Source organism: Amaranthus tricolor, chromosome 1 (assembly GCF_026212465.1).
Source record: "Amaranthus tricolor cultivar Red isolate AtriRed21 chromosome 1, ASM2621246v1, whole genome shotgun sequence".
In the NCBI taxonomy this organism is placed as follows: Eukaryota; Viridiplantae; Streptophyta; class Magnoliopsida; order Caryophyllales; family Amaranthaceae; genus Amaranthus; species Amaranthus tricolor.
In genome coordinates this window covers 5,593,456-5,605,195 of record NC_080047.1, presented here as the reverse complement: position 1 = coordinate 5,605,195, position 11,740 = coordinate 5,593,456, and positions in this window count along the sequence as shown.

Here is an 11,740-nt window from a genome sequence, read left to right as displayed (position 1 = left end):
ATATTAACGTCTTAGTAGATAAGAGACGAATCAAAGATAGTAATATAGGATGGATCGAACACTCAATCATTGTATATCAATGTGCTCAGCCAAAAAACTTGTCTACCTTTCATTGTGTTGTACCTTACACAACTCAATATTAATTGGGTTTTTAAATTAATGACTCGAGTTATGAACTAGGCAGATAAGAGACTAAATTCTTCGTTGTGTGAACATATATTACACTGACTTTTCTAGAGGTGTTCATTCGGATCATTGGGTTGATTTTAAATCAGTTGATTTGGGTTAGTTCAAAATCAGACACATTGATTTTTACATGATTGTAAATCTATATTTAAGTCTAGTCAAATCGGATTTAACTACAAAATTGAATGTATATTGGATCATCAGATTTTTTTTGAACACCTATGCTCATATCATTTAAAAAATCAAATCAAGCAAAAATATTTGTTTATAATTGAAAGGTGGGTGTGTTGGAATTGGAGTTCCCTTGGATGAGAATCTAATCCTTCAGGTCAGATTAAATATATCAACAGTACTCAAAAACCACTGTTTTTCTGGTTTAAAAAATAAATGCAATTATTCTCATAAGTCATAAGTGTTTTATCAAAAAATTTAATGGAGAATTTATATGTAAAACGTAACATGTTGAAGTCTATTATACTTTCATATGTGGTTATATATATATATATATATATATATATATATATATATATATATATATATATATATATATATATATATGGTATTTAGAATTTGTTATTTTAGGAATTAAATTGAAACTACTTCTACAAATGAATAAATGATTCATGTTGTTGGTCTATATTTTATGTCTTAATTAATAAACTTAAAAAGTGTAAAGTAAAATCAAAATAGATATTTTTTTTTAATTATTTGAAAGGCTTTAATTCTTTTAGTATTAAATGATTGATTGATAGTTTGATGCCCATCAAGGATAGGGACAAGGTTCCATTTTTTACTTCACATTGGAGGAACTATATTATTTTTACATGTAAAACAAAGAAAAGTAGTGGAAAAGAATAATTTGAGATTTTGGTACACTTTTTAATTTTATGGCAAATTAAAGTATAATTTTAAACTTAATAAGAAGTAACATAGATTAGATGAGGAGGATCGTTAAATTGTGGAAGTCAATTTTTTTTTTTAAGACTTACTGAATATAAGTTCAGTGATAAATTTATTATTATACGCATTAAAATTAGTTCATCTAAGCAAAAAAAATATTCTCTTTGATAAAAACAAGTAGTGTAAAGAAGAGAAACACCATGAATTGGTTAATAAGCTTATCTTAGTAGAAATAAGGTGAATTGCACGACTAAATTGGACTTGTTTTTAATCCAAAAGAACTTCTAATTCAACTTAACTTATTTCAACTAAATTAAATTTAATTAAATTCAACTAAATTTATTTTAACTAATTAACCAAATTAACTTATTTTTACCGATTAATTTTATTAATCAGTTAATAATTTCAACTAATTAAACTAATCCACAATCATTTGTCAACAGCTCATTCTAAGTACTTTCAAGTTTCAAACATTATTAATGTGTTGGTAATAGTGAAGTTAAATTAAAATAATTATAAATGAACTACACGAAGTGCTAAAAGTGAGTAACAACAAAATTGTTGTTTGCCAAATTCACCCATTTACATGTATATTTATTCCTGTTTTGAATTAGTATCGTAGAAAAATAAGAAATTTTTTTAAAAATATAGTTAAAATTTATGGATGATATTAAAAGAAAATGATGGACTATTATTTAAAAATAGAAATATACAAAATGAATGAGACGTACTAAAATAACAAATGATGCTAAATGAGTAAAGTGAGTAAGTAATTTTCATACTTGGATCTTTTACATTGCTTTTTGTACTTAGAATATACTCCCTTAGTTTTAGTTTGTTACACTTTAATCAAAAATTGTTAGAGCTTTTTGAATAAGTGTAACTAACAAAAATAAAATGGAGAAAGTAAGTTTTGTGTTAAAATGGAGCAAGTATATATGTATGATGATATATCATATAAGTAATATGTATAAATTTGGAGTATTTTCAAGTATTTAACAAAAATATGAAGTAGAGAAATGTATAATGTATCCATCGTCCTCTTTCCTACCAATGTAACAAGATCAATTCTCAAAACACCATAAGATAATATCTTCTTATGAGTCTATAATGTATATGTCAATTCCTATTACCTCTATTCTAAAATATGATATTAAAATGTTTATTTGAAAAATATTACTATCAGTAACAAGTATAATGAAACTGAGTAACATCTCTTTCATAATATGATGATCACTTTAATTACCACCCGTTTTATTAAGATATTGCTTGGATTGGTTCCTTAAGATTAAAAGTTATCGTTTTAATTTACGGATGAAAACTTTGTTCATAATATGATTACTTAACCTAATTATCATTTGATTAAACTAATGTATGTTAGTGTAATTGAATAACCTTTCAATTTTCCATGGGCACAAACCCTTTGTAAGCATCCATGACTTTTGCCAATTGATACCTACATGAAACAACACAATGCACCGTCCATTTTTACACAACTTATTCTCTTTGTCATCCACATAACTCATTTATTAAAATTTTATTGCATACTTAATTATAATTGGTATATAATTAATTAACGTACAAATTATTATCTATTACGTACATCAACATTCAACAACCATAAAGCAAAAGGCTAACTTTTCATATGAATTAGTTGACTTATAATGAATTGTAATTAAGAACATTTTGAGTTATAAACCGCGTTGAGAATGGTCCTTTAACATCACTAATTAGAATCTATAATAAGTCAACATTATGACATTCCTTTCTTCAAGAGGATGAAACATGTTTACCTTTTTTTTATTGTCAACCATACCTTATGAAGGAATATCTTTACTTACTTCTTTAATATATGCATATAGATTTAGAGGTGTATATTCTGAGTGTTCGGGCGTGATATTTTGTGACAGGTTAATTTTGATTTTTGCTTGTTATGTGCATATAAAGATCTTGACAATCTGATTTGTTTTATATGTGATCGATCAGTTATTGAGTCGAATTAAATTATACATAATTTCAGTTAATTTTAATTAGGTTTAGTTTTGACAACTCTACATATGCATGATCATATACCTAAGTTGAGGGTTTTAACCATAAGGAAATTTATGCTGTTTTTCACTAATTTAAATGCAAGTGGAATTTATTATTTAAGTAAAATATCATGGCATGCAACGTTTATTCTCATGTCTATTCTCACTTTATTATAGTATAGTTTTTTTAATGGTTTTATTATTAGTTAATTAATTTAAATAGAATCAGAATAAAGAGGTATGTACATACGAAAATGAGAATGGAAAATTCCTTGCTTACTACTCTCGGCCCATATGAGCCGTTTTTATATATTTTTAGTCTGCTAAAACTATCTCTAAAAGTCTGCTAAAACTATCTCTAAAAGACTTCTTCATAAACTTTCATCAAAACTTAAATGCCTTATACTCCATCATCTTAAGAATTGTAGATAGAAATATAATATAGCTCAAAATTCCATATTGGGATGGGCATGGTCTTGATCATAAGGGTCTACATCCGACCCTATTTTAAAGGTTTTGATCCACTTATTTTTGGACCCTTTGGATCAGGGTTGGATTTGGATTAATTATGACCTTAGGGTTTGGGTCCGGATCCATATGTTTGAGATTCAGATCCGACTCATAACCCATTTACATCTTTTTTTTAAAAAAATTATATATTTGCTATTATGTGTATTTTAATTGTTTGGTTTGAAACTTTGTTTTATATTGGAACATTTACGTGATCTAAAACTTTGTCGGTTCATGTAATTTGAAATGTGATCATTGTATCTATACTTTAAAATATGGAAAGGTACATGATAAATACTTCGTTTTAAAAACTTAAATATTGAAAAGCTTCGTACATTTGGTCTAATATATGTAGTATTAGAAGATCTTTATAGTTGAAAATATTTAAATAATTTTATAACTGAACAAAAATTATAAAATATATTTAAAAAATATTTCAGAAAAAAACAAAATATTATTTTGGTTCCAAATTCAGACCCTATACCTTATGCTTTGGGTCCGAGTCTGAATCCAATAAAAAATAGGGTCTAAATCTAAGTCTAACTATACTCGACCCAGATCCGATCAATGCTCATCAGTCATCCCTACTCCGGTACGATTAGACATCAGAATCTCAAATAGGTTGAGAGTTGTTGTATCGACAAAATTAAAGGCTGATATGAAGAACCTAACAAATACCAAAAGTCTTATATAAGAATTTTAGTAACTTAAGGGCAGGCATACCCTAGAGTAATTTAATAACATAATTCTAGAAATTAAACAACTAAAATAACCAAATAATTATGAATTAATTGCAAATTACAGTCTTAATGTTTGATGCTTTTGCAAGTTACAGCCTTGATGTTTTTTTTTTTTGCGAATTACAGTCTCCGAAATAGCATTTTGACCAGTATTCAAGCCAAGTGATTAGTTTGTGTAATTTTAACTGTTGACCAGACTTTTTACCTTTGAGTTTCATTTTTCTGATTTTAACGTTTTTTTTGTGAGTTTTAATTTATTTTTTTCTCGTTCAATTCCCTCTTCCTCCACCATTGATAAAACTCCATTGAAGCTTAAATCCAACCCCTACTCCTCCTTCTCCTCAATCCCAACTACCTTCCTCTCTCTTTCTTCTTCTTCCTCCATAAAATGTTAAAGCCTACAACTCTTTATTCTCAATGTCTGCATCTCTTTTCTTACCTTCTCAATGATCCCAACTATTGAAGATGACCTTATCAACAATCCTTTATTTTTAGACTTATCAACCCAAATTTACCACCTAATTATAACCCAAGTCCTAGATTTAAGCCCTCATCATCATCATCATCTTCCTGATCTGCTCCAAATTTTGGGTCATTACCCATAAATGTTTGTAAGAGATCTCTTGGGTATTCTCATTTTGAATGAAAGATTTTTCAACTTTGGGTTTTAATTTGTTGCAGATTATTTACTAATTTTAAACCCAGAATTAAAAATTGAATCTTTTACTTTTGGGTATTGTTGCAGATTACGAAGAAACCCAGAAAAAATAAAAAGAAAATGCTCAAGTTTAATGGACTCCCCAAAGCAATACTGTATATGATAGAATTAATTGCGAATACCTTATATAAATTTGTGATTGAAATGAAAAGAGTAAGAACTGAATTTTCTGAAAAAAAAAATGGATGATTTATGGAAAGAGAGAGGAAGGTGATTGAGATTAAAAAGCACAAGGAGGAGAGATTTTGAATTTAAGCTTGGAATTTCATCAATGGAGTTTTATCAAAATTAGGGGAAGAGGGGAATTAAATGAGAAAAACAAAACTCACAAAAAAATAAAATCTAAAAAAAGGAAGTCAAATGTAAAAAGAGTGGTCAACGGTTAAAATTGTATGGAATTGGTCACTTGGCTTGAATACTGGTCAAAAGGCTACTTTGGAGGCTGTAATTCGCAAAAAAAAAAAACATCAAGATTATAATTCGCAAAAGCATTAAATATTAAAGTTGTAATTCACAATTAATTCAATAATTATTGATTTAAACAATAATCGAAAAAACGATAATTAAGACAGAATGAAGACAATTGAACTTTATTAAATTGATGAACAAAAATTTTATACAAGAATTCTAGGAATTGAAGAAAAAGGAAAACTAGAACTAAGATAAGCAGGAAAAAAGAAAAACTACTACGTCTACTAGAACTAAAAAAATGAAAAAATTCATAGAAAAAATCTTCCCAATTAACCTAAAAAATATTTTAAAAAAATAAATAAATAAAATAAATCAATGGCGGAACCTCCTTAAAAAAGGCGGCGAGTCATCGCTTACTCATTGTTTTGTTTGAACTTCAAGTTTCAACTTCAAGTTTCATAACTTAGGTAGCAAGTCGCTCTTAGAGCACCATCATTCATGAGGATATATATATCCTTTCCCATTTTCTCTCTCCTTTCCTACACTTGACACATCATTTTCTCTTTCCTCCACATCACTTCCCACTATCTCCATCCTTTTACTTATCCTTTCCCTCAAAATTTCCCAACATCCATGAGTATCCTTTCCCACTTTCTCTCTCCTACTTACATATACTCCACCATTTATTCCCTTTTCAAATTATATATATATTTTTTTTGAGGGGAATTAATAAACTTAATTATTATTATTATTGGTGTACATGTTGTTAATAATAATTAATATGTAGATCATTCTATTATAATAATTAATATGTTGTTAAAAAAATTTTATGACCGTTGGTGTTTTCAGTTTTTCCAAATGTATTACCGTTTACAAATTATGGTAGTTTTTTATTTTTTAGACATATAAAAATACCCACCCACCCATAATCTGACAAGTGGCGTCATTTCCTTGCTCAACAAAAGCAATATTACCGTTGTAAAGCCATGAACTTCAAAAATATGTTACCCATTGCACTGTTTCTTTCCTCTTTTCAGTATTTTTTTTGGCTTCTTGTACAACTTGTGCTCGTGGGCCGAGGAGCCTTCTCCTTTCCATGGAAAGGAATACCCAATTCCTTTTTCTAACAGGATCCTCAAACTTATTTTTACATTGTTATTCATCAAGATAAGTACAAGATAAGGGAGCTAAAAGGAGAGTAGTCCTCAACAATGTTGGTGCTCTTATAAAGCGGTGACTCATTGCTTTTTTGGTGACTAGCGAAATTTAAACGGCCACCACTTATTGCTCAGATTAATATATTAACCGATCTTAGTTTGCCAGCTTTATAATGTATATGCTAATATCAAGTAAATTGAAATCTTGTAGAATTAAGTTGTTGATTAATTATAATATGTGAATTAAATGTATTTAATACTTTTTCTGTTCTGAAATACTTGCTACATTTTGGTTATGGGTACTATTCATCATTCAAGTTTATTTTAAATATTGCGGCTAATGTATAAGAAAAAATATAGTCAAGTGAGATTTTGTTTGAATCGTCTAGTCGCATATTTTCATAATATTAACTTTTTATAATTTTTAGATGTGTATAATTCAATATAAACACATTAAATTACGTAAAAAGTCAAATATTGCAAGTATAATGAAACGAAGAAAGTAGATAATGCTTTTCAATTATTATTATTCTATTATAAATCAAAAAATTCCATCACCAAATAGTATGATATTGCAAATTAATGACATTTTACAAAAGGAATGAATGATATTCCATATGTGTACAATAATTTTAGGGGAGAAAATTTACATTTACATCGAAACACATGTCATCATGTGTTTCTTTTTAATGATTGTATATGATTTGATGATAGATGATTTATAATATTGTCAAACATGTGTGTTTGATAAGATTAGAAATACTCTAAAAAGAATATAATTAGGTTAATTGTATACATTTCATTGAATTGGTGAGGTGTAGACATCTCAACAAAAAAATGTTCACTTATTTGTACGCGTCCATTTAACACAAAAATTTACATTATTTAAATTAGTTGATTGAATAATAATGTACGGTAAGAATGCTAAGCAATAACAAGTAAAAGTGTTCATTCAACTTTCGGGCGGATTTCAGGTATCATAATTATCATACTCAGTATATTCTGCTTATAGAAAATTATGATTAAGGTCTAGGGAGGAAAGAAAGATAGCAGCTCATTCCAATAGAGGAAAGTGCGGTCAAAAGTCTCTCGGCTTGAGAAAGATCTTCAAAGAGAGAGAAATTTGTAACTTACAAATAGAATAAATAGAATACGTACAAATAACTAAAAATAAAGACAAATTTAAAGAAGAAGGTAAAACACGATAATTAAAGGCAATGAACAATATCAAACGATGGGTAAACGGTTAGTAATCTAAGACGTGGATAAGGCGCCGCCAACTACCCCTATCCCTGGTCAGGTCCTTAGAGAGGTGAAGTTCATGCAAGTCACTTTTAATCTGTTCCTCCCACGTTCTCCTAGGTCTTCCTCGACTTCTCTTGCCCTCCACTATGATGTATTCTACTACACATGCACATGCGGAGAGCGGTGCAACCCCTAACTTCTCCTTGAACTCCTGGTTTCTTATCCTATCCATCATATTATTACCACACATTCACCTCAGCATACCCATTTCTGTTACTTCCATCCGCTGTTCGAAAACCTTCTTTACAGGCCAACATTCTGTCCCATATAACAACGCCTGCCTAATTGCGACGTGGTAAAATTTACTTTTTAATCTCCCCGAGAACTTTTTATCACAAAGCACCCCGGTTGCTGCTTGCCACTTGAGTCAACCCGCTTGTATACGATTCTTAACGTCTCCATCGATCTCCCCATTACTCTGAATCACCGATCCCAAATATTTAAACTTGGACATACATACGACCACTTCTCCCCCTATGGTCACCTCTGGCTCCCCTATTGGTTTTGTCCCACTAAAATTGCATTGCAAGTATTATGTCTTCGTACTGCTTATGCGTAAACCCTTACTCTTCAAGGCTTCCCTCTACTCTTCCAATTTACTATTAGCCTCCTCCTTTGTTTCTGTGACCAAAACTATATCATTGGCGAAAAGCATGCAACATGGTACGGTCTCCCAGAAGGATTTAGAGATTTCCTCCATAATGACCGTAAAAATGAAAGGACTTAGTGCTGATCCCTGATGTAGTCCCACTTTAATTGGGAAACACTATGTCATACCCACCGATGTATGTATGTTAGTCGACACTCTGTCATACATGTCCTGTATTACCTCAATGTACCTTCGTAAAATATATCTATTCTTGAGGCTATCCGAAACGATGCTTCGTGGTAACTATCGTACGCTTTCTCCAGGTCAATAAACACCAGATGTAATTCCTTCTTTCGCTCCCTATGCTTCGTGGGCGGATTTCGGGTATAATTTTTTAAATCGAATCAATATCAGGTTTAATTTATACGTAAATATCTTAACAATTTAATTTTATTTTTATACTTAAAACATTTAAAGTCGAATTAAATTATATTTAATTTCAGTTAATCGGGTTAAATTTGGATAAGTCTAATAGTTAGGAGTTTATTAAAAAATGATTGAATATTTCTTGGAAGTACAAGTTCGCATTTTATAAAATGATAAGTTAGGAGTTTATAGGTGGCACAATAGACCAGAATTAACCCAAAAGCAGAAAGAATTTAGACATTAGCAATTAGCAATAAAAAGATCCAAAGTAAAGTTGGCATTTATCTGAAAAGGGCATTGTCTTAATAACAAGTATATAATTAATAATTAAAAAAGATTATGGTTAATTAACTGTAATTAAGCATTAACCATCAATATTTAGTATCTAATCAGACATGTTTTGAATAAAATCTATCTCTGGAATCTTAGTAATGGACGGTTGAATTATTTAATTATGAGAGAAAGTGTGAAAGGCTCAATCTTTTATCATAGTAGCTCATTAATTCTTTGTGGCTTGTAGAATATAAAAGTTTTTTTTTTTTATGAAAGTAATAATCAAATAATTTAGAATAATGAGAAAGTTATTTTAGTGAAAGCCAGTAAGAAAATTTAGGTTTATCATAAATAATTTATGTTTTAAATATGTAGATACATCTGTTATTAAATATGAAGATTTTATTTATCATGACCTCTATATTAAACTTTTAAGATTTTGAAGCTTTATATTGCCTATTTCTCCCTTGAACGACTTTTCTTACAAGAAAATTCATGTAGAATTGTGTCGAATAATCAATACGCATGTTTAGTGTTTTATTATGAGAATCTATGATCCTAGTTTTGCTCTTCATGCTAAACAGTTTTTGTTTGCTCATTATCTAAGTTCTGATAAATTCGTTTATAAACTTGTACAAATTAGCTGATGAAATTTTATCCTAGAATCAATTCGTAATAGTAAAAGTAGTCTATCAAGCTTATATGTTAGTCAAATTGTTTCTAATTTTGAAAAGTAAAAATAACGTATAAGTTATTTTCCAACCGTTTTCTGTGTTGCTTGTTTCAATTTTCGACTTGCTTAGCTAGACCAATGTTTCATAGTAGTTTGTTGTAGATATATTTGGTGTGAGTTTTATTTTCAAAAATAAAAGAGTAATATTGTTCATTAATTGTTTTTAAGCCACAAGTTAGAAGTATACGAGTGTGAAGCAACCTGAAAAAGGGTAGAAATAGTGTACGTTTGGAATATAGAGAAGTGGGTGTCAATCAAGTGGCAAATTAAGGACAAAAAGAGCTCAAGAATCATATGATCCTTCTCTATTTCCTGTCTTTTCTTTGTTGCGTTACAATTGTCCACTTTGTACCAAGCATTCTCTTCACTCGCAACACACAACTTTTATGAGCCACCCAATTTACACCCATGATGTGTTCCATCCGGGAAATAGAGTGGTGTTAAAGGAGGGTTGAGGTACTAACTTTATAATACACTCTATCATGTCCCCTCATATGTCCTCAATCCTCCTCATATATGAAACTAGATATTTCGCTTGAAATTCAATACGAGGAATAGATGAGATTCGAACCAGTGATATTTCTGTTAGAAGATAACATTCATGTGATCTTACATCAAAATAATTAAATAGAGATTGACTAACATATCAGTTTGATGGACTACTCATCCTACTACCTATTGGTTTTAGGATAGAACGTCATTGAGTTTGTGCAATCAACTCTGCTCTTTTGCAGATATTATTATTGTACATAAGCATAATAACATATTTATTGTAGCATCAGAACCGATTATTGAAATTGAAAAGATATCGAATTTCTATAATAAATATTTTCATTTCAACCCAATTAAAAAAGGGCGCAAATATCAAACCATTCTGAACACAAAAAAGAAAATGTGTAGACTCAAGATGGATCCAACACAAATCAAACCCATTAGAACCTGACTCGAATAAGCCAAATGAAATAAATTGATCGTCACCCCTATTGCTCTAGCATAGAGTGCAAACTTCTAGTATGCAAACATTAGGAAAGTTTTTCTTGAAATCACTAGGAGTTTATTAAGAGTATATTGCTAGACTATAGTTAGATTTAGAATATGTCCATTATTTCTATAGCACCAAAAATTTATAATTTTTTAATTTTAAATTATAATAAATTTAAGTGACTTAAATCATGTGTACTTTTTATTTATGTTAATGTTTGCTATTAAAAGTCAATCGGAAATAATATCTTTTTTTTTAAAATAGGAAACAACTTCTTTGTTAGTTCACAGAAAATTAAATGAGATGGAGGTCTCCAAAAATAACAAAATGAGACGGTCTCATAGTCAGATCATCTCTATTGAGCTAACTTATTTACATTTAGTGTGTTATAGTGATCACTTACAATTTTAAAGTAATCAGTTAGAAAAACGAATTCATTATATGAGTCATTTTCATCTTGATCTTATATAACACGAGTTAGTTGTTGTTAATTCATAATTAATAAGTGTAAAATTGCATTCATCCGATCCTTTCAAACTCTACTCTAACTCCTAATTAAATAAATATCAGTCAATGACATTGGGATAATAGAATGTTATTATTGTTGTATACTTAGATTTAGAAACTATATTACCAATCAATCTTTTCCACTCATTGTTTCAAATTAGTTCAAAACTTTTTGTAAAAAATCATAAAGAAAATAGAATATGCTAGCCATTGCAAATAACATAACATTATAAATATATATTTAATTATTTATGTCCATCAATTTCCCGATAT